Source organism: Corvus kubaryi, unplaced genomic scaffold, assembly GCF_017639235.1.
Source record: "Corvus kubaryi isolate FWS band 111438036 unplaced genomic scaffold, C.kubaryi_AGA036_p1.0 37392, whole genome shotgun sequence".
In the NCBI taxonomy this organism is placed as follows: domain Eukaryota; kingdom Metazoa; phylum Chordata; class Aves; order Passeriformes; family Corvidae; genus Corvus; species Corvus kubaryi.
In genome coordinates, this window is record NW_024581131.1 from 7,690,487 (window position 1) to 7,709,985 (window position 19,499).

General features: G+C 44.8%; 1 long non-coding RNA gene across 1 annotated transcript in view; it reads left to right on the top strand.

The window, feature by feature from the left end:
- The window catches only part of LOC121669580, a 37,668-nt gene that overhangs the window by 12,261 nt on the left and 5,908 nt on the right, over positions 1 to 19,499 (top strand). The window lies entirely within an intron of this gene.

Below are 19,499 nucleotides of genomic sequence, written 5' to 3' on the forward strand. Positions count from 1 at the left end.
TTAGAATGACTTCAAAACAAATAGGGTGACCTCAAAAAACAAAAATAGAAGTGCTATGCAATCATCACCTACCTTCCTAGAAAATCCAATTTCCATCATTTGCACCTGCTGGCAAGCCTCACAGGAGCTTCAGTGTTGTAAGGCTACACAGTCCAGCAAGCCAGCCCTGAAATGGATGACTTGCTGTCTGCAGTGTTTTGTCCCCCATATTGAAGCCTGGGGGTCTGTTACACCTATTTTTCCCTATTGAAAAACCATCCATCTTCATGTAAACTTGGTAGAGTCACAACCTGAACAGGATTTTCTTGTTCTTAATAGGTTTTTCATTCACACTCTTACTGTGATCCACATCTTCCTTTCACAGTGAAGAATGACTTGGGTCTCAGGATCTCCTTAAGGATTTTATTACACCAAGGGTGGGATTTCACCACAGACACCTGCATCTCAGCTCAGCCCAAACTCCTTTGTACAGTCAACATCACCGAGGGTGAGGTTCACTTAACCCTGAAAATTCTTCAAACAACTGCCAGTTTCTTTCCTTTGGCTATTAAAGGAACCCAGACTGAGTAGCTTGGTATACACCTCTACTTTGCAGATATCTAGAATGATGATGTACACTGTGAAAAGTGACTCTGAATTCTGTCGAACAGGATTTACCCTCCTGATTATTTTCCCACTGTTCACACAAATGAAGGGAAGGCTAAGCATGCTTGGAGCATGCTCTTTTTTTCCAGCAGGAGGGCCAGCCTTCCTTTTGGTTTGTAACCTTTGCAGCAGGGTTTCCTTCCTTTAAAGCACAAACATATGAGATTAGAGCCATCTAAATTCTGTATAGTCCTCAACACCTTGGGTGAGACAGTCTCTGTTATTTCCTTAAAGAGCATCTGCACTCCATAGAGATGCAAAGTGCTCGCACAAGGATCAGTCCATGCATTTTCCCAATTCTGGCCCTTACGGGGGCTTTTTGGACAGACACGTCATTTGTCTTCCTTGGTTTCAAACTTGGCAACTTGTTTGTGATAGGGCCCCCTTGAAAAGACAGAAGACTGCCGTGCACACACAGAGGAAGAAGAGGTAGCAACTGCTAAAGGCAGCAACACGTAGCTGTGAAAAGCCGACCATGTCTTAATGGCAAAAGCAAGCTAGCACAGAAGGGAGCCGTTGCAGATTTGCATTGGCAGGTTGGGAGTGTGTGTTGGCGTGCTGGGAAGAGGGCAGAGGGCCTGTTTTTAGATGATGGCCAGGATTAGGTAGACCAGGTTGTTTGGGAGGAATGAAGGTGTCTGTGTCCCCTTGTTTCTTCAGAAAAGAGCTAGAGAAGTATCAGAGCATCAGCACAAAGATTGTGCACACATGCTGCAAAGGCAGAAAGGATGGTATTTTCTGGTTTAGCCTAGTTGTTGCTTTTGGCTGATAACCAGTAAAAATAAAACTTTACTGTTATTATTACCACATTTGAGAGATCAGTGTGAAGGACAACCCTGCCACCAGATAGAGTGTAACACAGGAGAGAATCTAATAGCTCCCTCCTCTCCTTTTCTCTTAGACTGTGCTAAAATGATAACACTTCCTTATCTGCAAACTAACAATAGTTCTGCAGCAGCATAGGAAACTTAAACAAGCCTTGAGTCAAGGGGATGCAGAGATTACCCCTAGGCACTGACTAAAGCTATAGACCACATATTCTTATAGATGGAAAAAAAAACAACCTGCAAAAGGAACAAGTTTTGAGGTGTTACTCACTTAAAACTGTAGTCCTGTGGTTCATCATGTTCCATCTTCAGATATCTCCCCCAGGTGCTGGTCACAGGCTAGCAAGATCACAGACGTGGAGTTTTTTGCTTTTAGGTCAGAATGCAGCCCACATCAATAGCAGATAATGCTCTAGCAGTGGATTTCATCCATGCAACAACAAAAATAGGAAAGAAACCCTGACATTGAGCCAACCATCAATAGACAGGCACCGCATGGTGACTGAACTAACATGCCCCCAGGAACTGTCCTGCTACGGGAGAGGTTTCCTGCACATGGCAGGGCAGGGAAGAAGTAAACTGGGAAATTTCTGCTGTTTTATTTGTGTTCAGAATCAGGTAGTTTGCAGCTGAATGGTAAATTCTTTCAAAGCATTCTTAAAGGAAAGACAGAAACGTAGCTTGGAGCATGTAATTTCTTTGCTAGAACTGCATTAACTCTGAATAACTCTGCTGAACTGCATCATGCTAAGCAGAATATAATCCCTCTACTTCTTAGAAAGTTTTTGTGCTGCTAGTTACTGAAATCACAGACAATCTACTTTGCATTGTACTTGTATGATTCTCCTCCCATGCTGCACCAACTTATTTCAAATATTACAGACTTCTCAGGAGGGCTTTGTTCCAAGATGTACCTTTTTAACATTCTGAGCTTTCCTCTCTGTAAGGTGTATGGTGTGTTCTTCCACACCCACCCTTTGGCCTTGAGAAGCCAGTCCCTTAACAAACCACCCCACGCTCTGTTTGTTTTAGTAATTCTTACTCAAGGTCTTTATCTTAGAATCCTGTTTGTGCAGCTTTGGACAAGATTCAGTACTTGGAGGGGAGGGTGAGTGAGGTGGGAAGGATTTTTTAGTGCCTTTAGTATTTATATGTTATCTCACCTGTGACTATTAAGTAGATGATTTACAAGCTTGTTGACACTGAGATGGTGTGAGTTTCTGCCCCTTACAGTAGATGCAAACACAACTTGAAAGAGCAGCTATAGGAGGGGAAAGGGCTACAGAGAACTACAGTTTCCAGCCTGTGCACAAAGCACCCAGGAAATCTTTGCAGAAAACACTGTGGTGGGTAGCCCACTGCAAGCCCTTCAGCTGCTCCTGGCAGGTCTGTTCACAAGAGCAGCACACTAAAATCACATTCATCTTCTCTTCCAGCTGCAAATTCACAGCTTGCTGTGCCACTCCACACGGCGAATTTGCTAATGAGAGCTGTGTGTCAGAGTCCCTGACCAGGACACAGTTGCCAAGGCCAGGCTGCTGCAGCCTGAGCACCATGAGCTGCTGCTGTGGGAGCTTAGCATCGAAGTGCAGGAATGCCTGGAATGTTTCAGTCAGCAGGTACTTCAGAGATCTTTCTCTAGGAAATGTCTGCACTTTTCATAGAAGTAGTCCCCCTGCTCACTGCCCTTCTGAGACAGTAACAGTGGGCTACCTCTTCTCCCCTCCAGGCCCCACACAAATCAAAATTTTCTCTCCAGCTCCAATGTTAACCCCAACTCCTCTTTGTGAGGCAAAATCATCATGGGAAATGAAAATTCCACAAATCAGCAACATACCAGTCTCTTTCCAAACATGCTGTGGGTCTGGATATTACCTTGGAAGGCAAGCTACTTTTAGAGGATGATCCCCTCCATAGCAGTGGGGCCAAATGCTTGCAGTGCATCAATTCAACAGCTTCCAACAGCCAGAAAAAGAAGTTGCTTGTCTGCCTGTTTCAGGCAAGAAAAACTATCATAATTTTAAAGACCATCTCTGCTTTTGTAGTAATCTTTCCTATGCTCTCTCCATCTTCCCCCACCTATCCAACACTGAAACACCTTGAAGACACTCTGAGTAAAATTTTCTGATGAGTGCTTCTCTGATTTCCCGTATCTTTTAACCTTCCCACCTCTGCAAACTAGTGCTTGGTAAAAGACCTTTGTCCCTACCACACTAATCACCAGCCCAGCATTTCAAGGACTTGTTCTCCAGTGTCTAGGGCTGTTCTGGGAAAGAAGGAGATACAGTATGGAGCCCTCTTTAATACAGCCTAAAAACACTTCCTAACTATTCTAACTATGAAATACATCTGTCCATTGGATTAATTCTTACCATTTCTGGACAGATAAAATGATTGTCAAAAAACATATTTTGCTCATTTATAATTAGTTAAGAAACTTCACTTCTAGAAGGGAAGAATGTAAATCACTGTAGCTGGCACTTAAATTAACAGGAAGGGTAGAGGTGTCAATTTGAGGGGAAATGAAAGCAGGGCTAGTTGCCAACTTAGCAGTGTAAACCTCTGGAAAAACACCAGTCAATAACATCTCCTTTCTTGTCTCCAGGTTCACTTGTGTTACTTGAAACAAGAAGCCATCAACCAAAGCAAACACTTGCAGGTTCTATACCACCATCTGCCCCATTAATGAGATTTGTGTTAGGAGCACATGACCAGGGACAACTGAACCAGCTATTCCAAAATACCTTTTAGTCACCCCATGCAAATAGAGGTCCCCTAAGTAAGTTATAGGTACATATCTTTTACACAGGCAGGATATGCAGAATTTTCTGAAAGAAGAATTAAAGCAATTGTCAACATTTCATACACAGTGGCAGGCACAGTTAATTGACTTGCTGAATATAAAATATTAATTTAACTTATAAATATGAGAGGAAGGAAGAAATCAATTCACTTAACGCAAATTTTCTCTGTGCTGGCAATCTACTAAAATCCAATAATCTCAGAGTTCAAAGGACACACTCCTCCAATGTTCAACCCATTCATTGTCACTGTTGACCAAGAGCAGTAGCAGAGGGCAGCTCAATCCTTCCCAGGCATGTAGGGCATGGAAAGGCTTGTTGGATAGGATGCCTCCATTTCAGTATCATGAAACCCCTCCTGAGACAAGCTGCTGCTGCCTGCAGCTCAGCAGGAAAGGGGCTCTGCCAGAGCTGTCGGATCGGGGATCCTCCAGTGTGGCAGTGTTAGAGACAGACAGAGCTGCAGTCCTGAGCCGAGGAGCCTGGGTACCAAAGCTGCAGCCCCAGCACTGCTGACAGGTGGGGTGTCACTTCCAGCTGGAACATCTAGGGCTGTAGTGTGCCAGGAAAACTGCCTTGGCCAGGTTTCCCAAATGCTGTACCCAGAGACAGGCTGTACAGAGCATGCCCTGCACAGAGAATACCACCGTTGTGCTGCAGCTATTCCTCTGGGACCCAGTGTCACACACAAGTCCTGAGCAAATGGAGCAATCCGTCTGCCAAGGACACATCCAGAGAAGTTCTGAACTGCAACAGGATGGGCAGCACCCAGTCAGGTGCTTCCTGTTCATTTTGTACTCCTGTGGGCAAGAGAATCCATCCTCAACTTTTCCCTGAAGCAAAGCTGAGTAATAGGGCCCTGCCTAGATTGCTAAAGGGAAAGTAGGACCGGTCCTCCATGTGCACTGGAATGAACTTGAGGAAAAAGTTTAGAAACAGCCACCTGAACTCTTGCATATAATAATTTCTAGGGCCCAAGAGAGAGTCACATCAGCAAAATTAGGGCAGTTTCAAGGTTTTATTAACAGTGCGCTGACATCCACACTACAGGCTTTGGTGAACCTGCCAAGTGTGTGGTGGAGCTGGTAGGACAGATTTCACTCAGTCTCTCAGTGGGTCTGGTCTGCCACTGACTAGAACTTCGAAGAAGATGAAAAATGTTACCTGCTCAGACTAGCTTGCATGGATGGTGCTACAAACTTCAGGGGAGGAGTTAATTTGACATGTCTTAACTTGTACAGAGAGAGGAATTTCCTTTAAATCATTATTGCTCTATCAGCCATAAAATCTCAGGTTTCCATTTGTGCATGACACTTCTTCAAACAAAGGCATTATACTGCATGTATAGTTAAAATTCAGACCCTGGGGAACTGCAAAATTGACTATATCTTCTGAAGAAGTAGCTTCTAGAAGAAAACCCAACAACTCTGGGGAAAAGGCAAAATCTTTCACAAAATTGGGAGGAGAAACAGAAAAATCCCTTACTCTTGTATTTCTGCTTTCTACCACATGGTGTGTGTGTTTATGTCTTTCACTGCATGAGAAAATGGTTGCACAGTTGCCTGTAAGTCTCACTGCAAGGTCCCTCCTCCCCAGCACAGTTTAGTCTCATTAATCTTTCCAAGGTCTCTACTTTCCACTGTCTGTTGCCCTTCCTTCTGCTGGGCCATCACTGCCTGTTATTCTCTCCTGCCAAGGTTGCTCTTACCTCTGTTCTTGTTCCATTCTTTCTACCTCCCCCCTTCTCCTGTTACCATCTTTCATGCAAATGCCACTCACCTTCTCTGTTGTCTGTCTTGCTAACTCCTTCAGTCTCGATCCCTTTCCAGAGCAGCTGAAAGGCAGGAAATTGGTAGAAATAGGAGAAACATCAGCTTTCAAACCTGGCTACAGGACCAGTGTTTCTGCTGTCCCTCATAAGTGCAAGTCTTTGCAAAGAGACTCTTTGCCTTTCTGCTCTGGGTGAAGTCATTTTGTTCTCACAGAGTGTCTCAGTTTGTTAACAAAAAGGTTTGTACATGCTGACTCTAATAGCAGAGGAGAGAGAGCAGGAGGGGCTGGGAGGCTGTGTTCAGCTTGAACTGCAGCAAATAGTACTTCCAGCTGGGAATAAGGGCAGTCCATGGTGTCAGCTGCTCTATTTCTGATTCACAGCTCAGGAGGCCTCTGTTTTCCACAACCCTGTGTTCAGCAGGTAGCGTGGCACATGCACTTCTGCAAATGCCAAACCAGACAAGTGATGCTCACTCACTGGCAGTGGTCTGGCCACTGATATTCCAAAATTAGGAATTCAGCTCCATCCCTGCACGCTGGTGCAGCAGCTTAAAGCACTGTTGCCACCCTTGCTGCATAGTTTGCTCTCAGTGCATGGGTGACACAGGGTGTCCTCTCACTGCCCCAGAAGCAGGACAATAGCACAGGATTTACAGAGCCTGAGGGATTGATTTGCTGCAGCATACAGTGTTGGCCTGGTGCCACTACCATGGAGGTCAAGGTCGAATTTGCCATTGGCTTATGAAGCAGCTGGTACTATTGAAAAATGCCACCCTTTGGCTCTGTGAACTTGGGCTGCTTTCTCTATCGCACACTAGAATTGAAAACATCTTTCATCCGCAGCACTGTGGAGAGGATGGGCTATCTAGACAAATGTAGATGTAGAGAAGAGCTATCTAGACAAATTTCCTTTTCTTCCTAACAGCACTTGGAAATCCGCCCTTTAACCAGACTTCAACACAAACTAACAAAATCACAGCCCTTTAAATAGGAACTTCTTCCCTACATAGATATGTATGCAAGTCGAAGAGTGAGAGCCCAGCAGTTACCAGAACCCATCTAAGGCCACACCCAAAACTTCAGTTGAACTTCGTTTCTTGCAAGAACCTATCCTGTTTGGTAGTTTTTCTTCATGTTTAAATAAATGCCCAGACTCAAGCAAAAAGGGACACAGTAAAAATCCGGGGAGAGCCATTATGCATGACTGTCACAGTTTAAGCATCACTGTTGTGCTTTTAGATACAGACATATCCAGGCACTGCAATGCCAGCAAGTAGAAGGACTATCTGAAAATAATTTTAAAACTTAAGACACACTACTGAAGTAATGAAACATGGAAGTAAAGAACTAAAAAGATTCCAAAATGAAGCCTAAAGAGATTTGCCAATGTCAACAGACAAAATCTGCTGCACACCCAGCCTTAACAGGAAGCAGGAATTCCTTGCCTAGGGACGTCTTCTGAACAAAATGATTATAAGCCTGACATTATAAACTGTTTAAGAGTCTTGTCCCTTGGGTGGTACGAGCCAACAGGTCTGTGCTGAGATGGCAAAATGAAGTAATACATGCTGTTATCTCAGAGCACATTACAAGGCTAAGCTAGAGATGGTATTTTTATTGACATTCAAGTAATGCTTTTTTCAATAAAAATGTAATCCTGTGGCCCTATAGTGATTCTTCAGCTGTGGAGGTCCAGAGTCTAAGGTCAGGCCTTCATAAATGGGCATTTACTCATGCTCAGCTGACTCTAATGTTGCCCTTTGAATGGACACATCAATGATAGGAGTTAAACTGCCTCACCCACTTCCACTAACATCCTTAATTTTTTATACCATTTTGTCGATGCAACCTGGAAGCAGAGATGACAACTCAGACCTGCAAGAGTGAACTTTGGCTGCTGTGTGAAATGTTTACCCTGACCACTGTGTAGAGTCACCCACCAGGCTGCAAAATCAACATGAACTACATGATCTGATGGTTTAGATAACACTCACCAACAGGGACAGAGCAAACTGTCGTCCTCTAACTTGTGCCTCATGAACTGCAACACTGCTCAGGTATAATATACTGCTCCACCCAAAAAAAGGACACACAGCTTTACATCTCAAATCCCACTGTGCTCATGTACAGAAAAGGGGACATAAGCATGGTCTACATACTGTTAAATGGGAGTAAAGGGGGTTGCTCACAACACAAGCTTTCTGTAGGTGCCTCAGCATGCCTGCTTGCACTAACTTAAAAGAGACGATAGTCTTAAGAGTTACCCTGTTTCAGGCTATGGCTCTAGAATAGTAGTCTCTTTGGAATGCTGTTAGCGCTGATACCTTGCACTGCCCTCAATCTGTCCTTCAGAACTCTGCCTGATGCTCCCTGGAAAATTTCCCAGAGTGGTTCAGCTGACAGTAGTATTAAAAATCACAGCATGTGTCTGTAGTCTTCTTTGTATCAGACATTCAGAGATAGCGCACTGCAGAGATTCAATTGTTGCAACTATGTGCTCTTAAAAGACTGCATCTGTCCCAGGGAATGTCTTTACCAGAGATGACCATCTCCAAGCAGACAGCTGCAGATCTCATCCAGTGAAAACAGTTTTTCCCCCAACAGCTATATAATTTCAAGTCTTTGCTGCAAAATCCCCTACTCAAGTTTTGCCCTTAAATTGAGGGTCATCCATGCACAAAACCTCTTAGATCTTTCCACTGGCACACCAAAATAAAGAGTAACACTATTATTCATGCCAGTCACTGCTACAACAGCCTCCCTGGCACACTAGTTTCCCAGGAATGCTGTTGAACAGATACCCTGTGCTGTCCTCCGTGTCTTGTCCTTGAGAATTCCGCCCATTATTCCTTGGAAATTTTCCCAGAGTGGTTCAGCTTACAGCAGTGCTAAGAATCCCAGCACACATCAGTAGATGGTTTTATATCAGGTGTACTGGGATACAATGCAGCTGAGGCTTGATTATCACAAAGTTAGCTCTGTTATATCCCCCCTTGGTTATTTAAAAAAGAAAGAAGGAAAGGAAGGAATAAATAGTGAAGTAAGTCAACAAGAAACCACAGTCCATTCCTTAAGTGGTAACCAGGCTACCGTGCTTTGGAACTTTTCCTGATACAGCAAAAGACACCATGAAGACAGGAACTTTGGCAGCAGTAGTTTTGAACTCCACAACCCCCAACTTTCCTCTGTTTTTCTATGCATATGTTTCTGGAAATATAATTGTCTGCTTGGGAAGCAGTCAACCTCCAAATGGATACCTAAGCAGCAGCAAGCCTCTGGAAGTTACTGTTGCTAGAATCAAAAGGAGATTTTCAGCAAAGCAGCCCTAAATTCCTGAATTAAGCAATGTCCTCCTTTGCCTGACCACTGTCACCATAGTGACCACAGGAGCTGCTGCCAAGCCACTGCCCTGTGGCTTGGGACGGAGGCGAGCAGGACGCCGTGCCGGGAATGAAGTGACTTGGACTCGGGGCCTGGTGATGGGGATGGGCTGTGGGACCAGGCACTGGGAGCAGCCTTGGGTGTACTGTGGTGGGAAAGGTGGCTTACAGAGCAAAGAGGTGCAATTCCTGCCTTGAATGCCAGCCTTGAAGGGCCAGCACTGCCAGAACTGTTGCAAGGTTACTAGAGGAGTAAGAAGGTGAAGCAAAAAGAGTTGATGATGAGGAGCATGATGAAAGAAGGCATTCACAGCAATACAGCAAACACGGTTAAGCTGGAGCTGGAATAAGCAGATTCATTCCCCTCGACATCATTTGTGTGGACTGCTCCCTCTCCTGGGGAAAACTTGACGAAAAAAAAATTAAAGATCACAACCCAAACCAATTCTTCAAGCAAACAGTGCGCCCCCAGAGCTCACAGGCAGACAGGCCTCTTGCTTCCAGGTTGAAGTTGGAGAGGGCAAGGTGCAAGACCCCTGTGCTGCCCTTCCCAGACAGGCTGTGTCCTGGCTACAGGAGCCCGGGATAGTGAAGCCTGCTATAACCTCCAAACTCATGCCCAGCTAAGCACTGCTCCAGCCTGCGCAGACAGCAGCAACACTGTCTTCTCCCTGCTTGGTGCTACTTCCAAGCACCACCCAGACCATCCTCCACTCTCAAACCACTGGAGTTGTCCAGTGGCGCAACAGGCGAGGATCCAGGAAACAGTGCTTGCAAGCACTTTTCAGAGTAAATGCTGGAGTACAATTTCTTCTTTGCTGGGAATTGGACAGAAATCACTAGTTCCAGTCTTTAGTGCTGGTAAGGACTGACAATTTTAGCCACAGAAATAAATTTCAGAGTCTGTAAGTGAGGAAATGGAAGGACAATCTTGAAACATACTGTCGTGGTGAGAAATACTCACCACTTACCTAATCTTTGCTCCTTTAGGATTCCAAAGTCCAGTTAAAATCTTTGCAGTGAAGCTAGCTCAGAAGATCTTGCAATAAGATTAGAACCAGCTGGTGAAAAATGGCATGTTACTACAGCCGGTAAATACCCACATGAACCAGCCCTAGAGAGGTGAAAGGCTCTGCTGAGCTTAACAGCTCATGAGCATATACCATACTGGCTGGAACTGGTGTATGAGTAATGCCTCTTCCTTCTAAATCCTTTCCCAGGTGATGACCTCTGCTGTGGAAAAGCAATGATTTAAATGCGCACAATTAAAAATGAGAAAAGAATTATTTCCATTTTACAGAGAGGGGGACAGGCTTGCCTGTAAGCAGAAAGCAGTGGCGGGGTGTAAAAAAACCCAAATAAACGAATACTTTCTGAATCCCTGGAGTTTCACCGAAGTCTTCCACCTTGTCTACTTGCTACAACAGCTTTGTGGAAGCTTTCATCCTGGCAATGCAAGGATGTAAGGAAGCCTTGCTTAATTCTTAATAGTCTCTGAGAGTTATCATATGATACCACGTCAGGAAATCATGCAATCAGCAAAGGTCACAAGACACACAGCCATTCCTCTTGGCTTTACAACTGCTTTGCACAGCCAAGACTCCTCCTTCTTGCACCATTTTGAAGTCAAGTGCAGCAGCCCTCCTGCCTGCCAAGCACTGGGAAGTCCTGCCATAAGTCAGGCCCTGTAAGTGACACATAAATTTTTGTGTCTACAGGTGCCAAAAAGAGAACCATAATGGATTTGCAACATCTAAATAGTCTAAATGGATTCTTACTGGCTGCAACTGCATCTGCTTGGCAACATAAAAGAGGTACAAGTCTCACTTGTACAGATATGGTAGGTTGGGGCAGGGGTGAAAGCTTTTATGAAAGATAAAAAGGAATGTAGGAAAGTCGCCATTGCCCCATGTCTTCTACAATCTAAAAGAAAAACAGGTGTTCTAATAATTTTACTGTTCTAACTATGTGAGATACAGGTGCCTAATTGAAGTCTCATTCTACATACATAAAATTTTGCATGACTGGGAAAGGTCCTTGTCCTGAGGAGCTTACAGCTTTATTGGACTTAAAGGCTTTATTAGGTGATGGGCAGGACCATCTCTGTTTTGCAGACAGAACACAGATCAGGAGCCAGACTCCACATGCTTTGGTGATGTGTAAGGCAAGTCTAGTAAGGCAAGTCTGAAGGAAGCACAGGAACAGAAGTAGTAATAAATATAAGGTGGAAAAGTTCAGGACTATAAAAAATAATACCCATTGCAATCTTCCCTGAGCAATACAGCCAGGAAGTCTTGATTTCCAGGCACTCAAACTGCTCCTTTCCCCCAGAGGCTGCCCCTCTGCTGCTGGGACTGCAGCATGGAATGGCAGCATGGGATGGCTCAGACTCCACAGTGCACAGCCCTGTGCTTGTCACCAACCCACCTCGACCACAGATCATGTGTGCAGACTGGGTGGGCTGCAGTGGGGGAGCAGGTTCCCTTCTGCCTCCCTTGGCCTGCTACTTCTGGCAGAGGCATTTCTCAGCAAGTTGTGGAAAAGCTCAGTTCTCAGGGCCCTTAACCCACTGATAACTATGACTACTCAGTCACTGATTAAAAGCATCTAAACATGCTGTAGATTTGGTAGAGCCTCTTATCTCCTCACCTTCCTTTCTGTGACTCAATTTGACTTTCTGGAGCACCCAACCTAAAGCCAGACTTTCAGAGCAGATCAGCATTTGGGTACTGTTCTGCTTTTTCTCAACAAGTAAAATTTGGATTCTGAGACCCAGTTCAAGGGCACACAAGCAGCTTATAATAGCCAACCAAGATTTCCTGCACCCCTGACCACTGTCACCCCTGACTGGATGTCCCAGTCAGTCAGGGAATTCTTAAACCTCCACAGAAGGACTCTTCTCTGCACTTTAATCAGTGTTTAGGAGATCAGTGCTATTTCAGAGTGTATCACTGCTGTGTTCCTTTAAGAAAGCCAGTTAATGTTTTGGTTTTTTTTTTTTTGCCTCCATCTCTTTGCCACTGTAACTCTGATCTCCTTCAAGACCACTGGGATATGTGGTAGACATGTGGTTGCTGCATTGTTCTGTGTAATTCTTGATCTAGAAAAAGGCATGGGAAAAAGTAAGAGTCCAGAGACTAAACCCCATGGCTTCTCTGAGAACAGCAAGGCAGGGCTGCAGAACAAAGAAAAATGGCCACATAGCCTGGATTGAAGGAAGGTCAGGTAGTGTTCAGCTACGTCTTTCATTATTTTTATTCATCCATAATTTTTATTAAGACTTCACAGAAATTATTCTACCAGGTCTGCTCAGATAATAAATACCTCACAGTGTGGGGGAGAATAGCAAGTAACGAGAGAGTTCAGTATTCCAGAAAGAGATGCTGCCTAGGTGGCCAGGATCTTCGTACTGCTGATAGCACATAGCATGGAGGTGCAACCCCATAGCAAATAGGAATTTAAAAGTACTGCACAGCAACAGGACAGGCAGCAGCCAACTTGCTCTCACGTGATTTTGGGAGCTGTAAGACCAGCCAACAACCCTTCCCCCTCAAGAACCCATATGGCATTCCTGAGGCAAGTGTTAATACTGGATCTCGACCAAGAAAGAATTCCTATAGACTCAGGGGACAAGAGGAAGATGATACACTGCTTGCTTCTTTCCACTCTTTTTCCCTCATGCCCCATTGCTCCTGTACTTGTAGCGCCCCTTGCACAAGGACCTTTAACACAGTGGCAAGCAGCTCCCAACAGGATGCGAGGCACAGCAGCACATGTGGCCTGCCTACCCTTGGCAGGAGTTGTTCTGACTAATGGGAACAGCAGAAACTCGAGAGACAGGCATGGAGAAGGCTGGAAACTGCTGAAGGGGAAAACTCCTGGTGGAATGCAAAAGGATTAAAACCGGCAAGAGCACAGCAGCATTCAGCACCAAGTTATTCCCAAGCTTCCGTAGCCGAGCATGGCTGGTTGTTTTCTTCCCCCATATAATGCCCAGATGCACTCCCTCACAGTACAAAACAATAAATGGCCAAACAGCTTGTCACTAATACACACTGCTTTCTTAACGGGAAGCAGGGCTGCAGAGCTGGGAAGTCCCTCTCTTGGAATCCTAGTGCCACCTTGTGCTGGGAATGGTAACAGTCAATGGATAACAGAGCTTGTCCAGAACAGCGAAGAAGGGCGAGGAGAAGCCATCGTTGGAGCAAACCTGCATTAAGCGTTTTGGCTTTTGGAGATCTTTCCTCTTGGTACCAACCAGCATGGCTCCCAATATCCCAGTGTAGGGTAGAGTCCTTTTATGAAGGCACAGGTGGGCTACAGCGAGCAACTCTTTGCAGGTTTGCCTTGACCCCAGACCAGCACCGAGTCACACCTCAGCTGTAACCCTGCACGTAACAGATGCAGCTGGCAGGTGTCAGCTCTGTCCTTGGCACAGGCAAGTCCAGGGAGAAACACGGTGTCACCTCAGACAGGAAAATTTTGCTGAGTATCACTGTCTGCCCCCTCTGGAGCCTGGTTTGCAACAGGTAAACCTGTTAAGTAGGGCAGGTATGGAAGATGAACCGGTAAAATGCAACAAGCATTTTACAGAGAAATTTCCAGATAAAAAATACTGCTATCCTAAACCAATGTGCAGGTGAGAGGAGCCAGCTGGCTTCCTTGGGGGAGATGAAAGCAGGGTCTGAGTTTCTTACTTGTTTATTTTAAAATTATTTCAAGACTTTTCTCCAAAGATGGGTTAAATTCCATATGGTTAAATTATATTCTGAATATGAACTTCTGAAAATGCCTGCTTCTCTACACTGAGTTTTAGGGGAACTTGTTCGTTTGTTCAAAACTGAGAGGTTATTAATTTTATAAAAATTGTATTTCAAAGTCAGTTGCAAAGATTTTGCACTGCTGTTGATCATTTAAGTTTTATCTTTCTACAACTTTGGAACATTTTTGCAAGCTGGCTATGGAATTGCAGACAGTATTTTGAGTTTTATTCACTTCAGTGTTTCTTTACAACTTAAAAGGAGGGAAAGAAAAGCATTTTGAAAAATATTTCTGTAGCAAGGTAGGAATTCTCTTGCAAGCACCTTGGAAAGAAACGGTGCGAGTATCCTGCTCACGCAAACTGCTCACAACCAGAATTCAGTCACCTGAATTTTGAAGTCAAGACTTACAGCTAGGTACTCTTAAGGATTAAAACACCATGAGAATAACACTGTTTTTTCTCAGAACAAGAATGATAAACCTAAGAAATTGAGAATTCAAGTTATGTTCAAAAGAAATCTGACTGTGCCACAGAAATGCAATTAGAGAGGACAGCTCTTATCCCTAAGGGTCTTACATAAAGCATAATTCCAAAGCTACACATCTAGGCAGTGCTTCTGTGTCTAGCAAGACTAGGGAGGCAGATAAAGGTTACCATTTAGGTACTCACTACAAGGTAGAGTCAGACTAAGAGAGCCAGATGGATCATTTTTGCATTGGTGATTAATCACCCCAACTGCGTGTGGGAGGGGGATACACCTCAGCTTTTCGACTGAACCTAACATCACATCCTGAGGGGGAGGGAATATCATCACTGGAAACTTGAGAATGCTGAAGGCACTCTCAAGAGAGAACACCACCAGGCTTGAATTTTGTCTCCCACTGCCTTCTCCCAGATTCCTGTCCCTTTGGCATTTGTAGTGCACAAGCTCTGACATAACAGGATGGATGAACATCAGTAGTGATGTCACCCAGTTCAGCAGCCATGGCAGCAAAGCAGTGCTGATGTTGGGATGTTGGTTCCCAGCAGCAGGGCTGCTCTTGGCTGCTTTGGTGCAGCACCTGCCAGGAGCACTGCTCAGGGCTCTTGCTGACAGGGAGCTCTGTAGCACAAGTTGTGAGGCGTCTTTTTACAGACCCCAGACACTTCTCTTCTGGGGCAGCAGCTGCATCTTGTGTGCAGGTCAGCTGCATAGGATGGAAGTATGATATTGGAAAAGCCCTTCAAGGAAGGAGTTGAAGATAGGGTAAAACATTAAACACCCCAGATGGAAGCAGAGAGCACCGTGTGACCCAAGTATTTCCCAGCAGGGAAGTATTCTATGTAACTGGATGCTTGATTTCATTGCCATGGTACCCATGTGCTCTGCCTGCCAGTGCTGTGAGAAGGGGTATGCACATATGAACTGATTACTAATTAGTGTAATAACACTATCCATAATGTTATATCACTCTTACTGACAGCCCAGCCTGACAGAGAAGTGTTACATGCAAGCAGGCATGAGACAGAGATCAGCTCATCCCTTACCTAACCTCTGTGTTCTCACTGACAGCACTTTCTACCAAACACCCCTCATAGCTTTTCCCTCTTGGCATTTCCCCCTCTTCAAGTCTCTGGAAGTCCTGCATGTCCAGTCCCTCGTGACACACTTTGTCATCAGAGCAAAGCTAGAATGGCTCAGACCAAACAGGTCCTGGCATCAGCAGGGTCCAAGAGGAGAGTTTCTTTAACAATGAGGGCATACCCAAGGCTAGATCTCAAAGTTTGCTGTTACTCCTGAAGTTGGGAAGTGTTGTCTGCTGAAGCATTAATGAGTTGGTGTTATGGGAAGGTAATCCCTTCTGGACTGTTGCCTACTGTGACTGGATGGTCTGTGGCTAATCTTTGGCTCTGGAACATTTTCAGTGGGTCTTGCACTTGGGCTACAGAAGAGGACTTAAATCTCTTGATCTGGAAAGACTACCCTTCTGTCCTGGTATTCAGTACAATCCAAGAGATTTTGGTAGCCCTGAACTCTCCAGCAGTCCTGTGGACAGGGACACCTTCCACTAGACCAAGTTGCTCAGAGCCCCATCCAGCCTGGCCTTGAACATTGACAGGGATAGGGCATTCATAACTTCTTTGGGCAACTTGATCCAGTGTCTCACAACCTCCACAGTAAAGAATTTCTTCCTAAAATCTAATCTAAACCTACTGTCTTGCAGTTTATAGCCATTGCCCCTTGTCCTATCACCTGTGAAAAGTCCCTCTCAAGCCTTCCTGTAGGCCTCCTTTCAGTGCTGGAAGGTGCTCTAAGGTCTCTGTGGGGCCTTCTCCAAGCTGAACAATCCCAGTTTCCTCAGCCTGTCCTCATAGTCTCTCAGCCTCTAGCCTCATGGAGCGTAGGATGCTCCAGCCCTCTGACCATCTCTGTGCCCCTCCTCTGGACCCACGCCACACATCTGTTTTTCCTGTGCTTAGCACTCCAGACCTGGACACAGCACTCCAGGTGGGATCTTATGACAGCACAGCAGGGCCAGAATCACTCCCTTGACCTGCTGGCCACATTTTATTGTATCTACCAATTTACCACCAATTCTGTTGTAAAGTAGTGTGGCCAAACATGGTAATTACACAGAATCACAGAATATTCTGAGTTGGAAGGGACCCAAAAGGATCACTGAATCCAACTCTTAAATGAATGGGGACTGAAGCAAAAAAAAGGACTAAAAATCTAATTAGGAAATAGAGCTGACTTCTGATGACATCATAAAGCACCAGTGGAAAAACGTATGGGTTGTTGGATCCATGGAGAGCTCCACACTTGACTGAAACTCCCTATCAAACACACCAATCTCTGCTTATTAAGCTAAAGCCATTCCCAAGCAACACTGTTTCACTGGCGCCATACCTGTTTCAGCACTGAGATACCTGCACATGCAACAGGGAGGTCTCCAACAACACCACTACCACCTAAGCTTCTGCAGCAGGAACTACTGTGATCAAATTTCTTCCAAGGATGAATCCAAGTAAAAGTACAGTGGGGAGAAGAAGTAACACTGAAACAACCTGTATACTATGCAATAATAAAAATATTTGAAAAATATTTGTAAATAAGGTATGTGAATTCAAGCACAACTGCCACAGAAGTTCCCTTGGCTGGCAAAAAGCAGGAGCTATAGCAGGCAAAAAAGAACAAATGTCACTGTTGCTGCCATGCAGTACTGCTAAAGAACAACACACCATAACCTCCTTACTTTGTGAAATCAAGTTTCGGAAGGGGCAATAGAGATTATGCAAGACCTACTTAAGACCCAGTCCAAACAAGAGAATACTCACTGGGGAGGGGGATTTAGGAAAAGGCATGATACTAGAAGATAGAATGAAAACTTAGCTGATTTTAATTTTCAATAGGTCTCATTCTGCACAGCTCCCAAGCCTTCAACCGTTCATTCTAAAAAGGCAACCAACCATACAATTATGGGGAGCAAAGAAATTCTGCTTCTGAGCTGATTTGAAAGAAGGTAAACTGGCAGTATTAGGTAAGGTAAAATGCACAAAAACCAGAAAAAAATCCCAGCCAAAAGCAGACACGAACATACTTTGGGTATGTGAGGGGTTGGCAGCCTAACTGCACATGACAGGATGCTCCCAAATCTGCAGCCAGTCTGCCATTTTCATAGTGGTTGGGATGTTTTCTTTGTAGCCCAACAACCCGTTACACGTAACGCACAACGAGCTGGCAAAGCCCATCCATAATACGCTTCCTCCAGTTCTTCAGCCTGCTAAAAAGTGCTGTGGTCATCTCAAACCTACTCAGCTGTGGCATCTTTTCTTACCAGTATCTTGGACAAGGAGACATCAAGGCTAGACAGGGTCCCTGACAGTCAAATCAGTATGAGCTCCACAATGCTTTGCAATCTGGACAAGAAACATGGCCAGGCTCTCAGGTTCTCAGACAAACACCCACTTTCCCCTAAGGTTATGGAAACATTGAGATCTGCCGATTCACAGATAGATGATGAAAGAAAAATGCCCACTTCCTGTGTCATGGGAAGGGGGCACAACTGGGGTTGTGGAAGCCCTGCCTACCTGCCCAACTTGGGGGAACACATTTCATTGTTTTCAAGGTATCTGTACCACAAACATCTGCATAGCAGGACATGGCCATGGAAATGACTAGGAGCTTTGTTCCAGATTCTCCAAGACAAGAAGGCTGTTCAATGAACAAGACCAATCCAGAGATCCTGATCCCCAAAGAGTGACTTGTACTTATCTTCACAGTAAAGGAAAAGGACAGCAGCTCTCATTAAGAGGTTGGCCAAACGATGAGTTAGGAGGATCATCCACTCCAGGAAAACAGCTTCTCCTTCTAAGGGCAGGATCCACTTAAAATTTCTTCCCTATTTTATCATCTGCTCTCCTTGCTTGATGCTGGTATAGCAAGCTCTAACCCTGCTCTCAAGCACACTGGTCATAAATACCTACAATGATGGGCAATGTTTATTTGCTGCATTGACCTCCTTTCCCTCACATGCTCAGGTGAGTGACATTTCTGCAAACCAACCCCCCCCCACTACAACCACTGAGGCTGCCAGAGAAGCACTGAGTATGAACCTGCAAGCAGGAGCAGCAGGGACACAGAAGGGCTGTAAGTAAAAAGTGCAGAGACTGTTCAGCTTTCACTGGTACAGCCACACATGCTTGTAGGGCACAGCACCCAGTGACAATGCCTGTGAATTCTGGAAGAAAGAGATGTATTAGTGTCATTTGTCATCAGCTGTTTCCTGGACACTTCCTACTTCAAAGCAAGCCCTTAATAACCCATCTCTCTCTATCTCTCTCTCCTTTAACCTATTTTATGGTAAGAGTACAATTAGAGACCCCACAAGATAAGCCACGGACTGCATAGACAGACCCACCCCTGTTCTAAAATCATGCACACTCTGGCACGACACAGGGCCTTTCCCAGAGACTGACGAAGTTACAAGTATTAGATTGAATTTTACACTTAATTCTCTTCACTAATGCTTTCACCACTGGGTAACAAAGTGATCATGTAACTCAAGCTCTTTATTGGTAGGGGAGATAAAGTTGGACTTGATATAAAAATCCTGAGCAGCCAACAGTAGATTCAGCCGACCCAACACCACCTGTTTTAGGATGAAACTTGTGTTTCTACACCCCTAGATAGAAAAACTTGAAACCTTACTGCACAGTTGAGTAGAAACACAAATACCATAGACCAAAGCAATATACAGTTATGTCAGCTCTGACGTTTCAAACCTGTTTGAAAGAAATGGCTTAGAAACAAGCTGATTAATACATACAA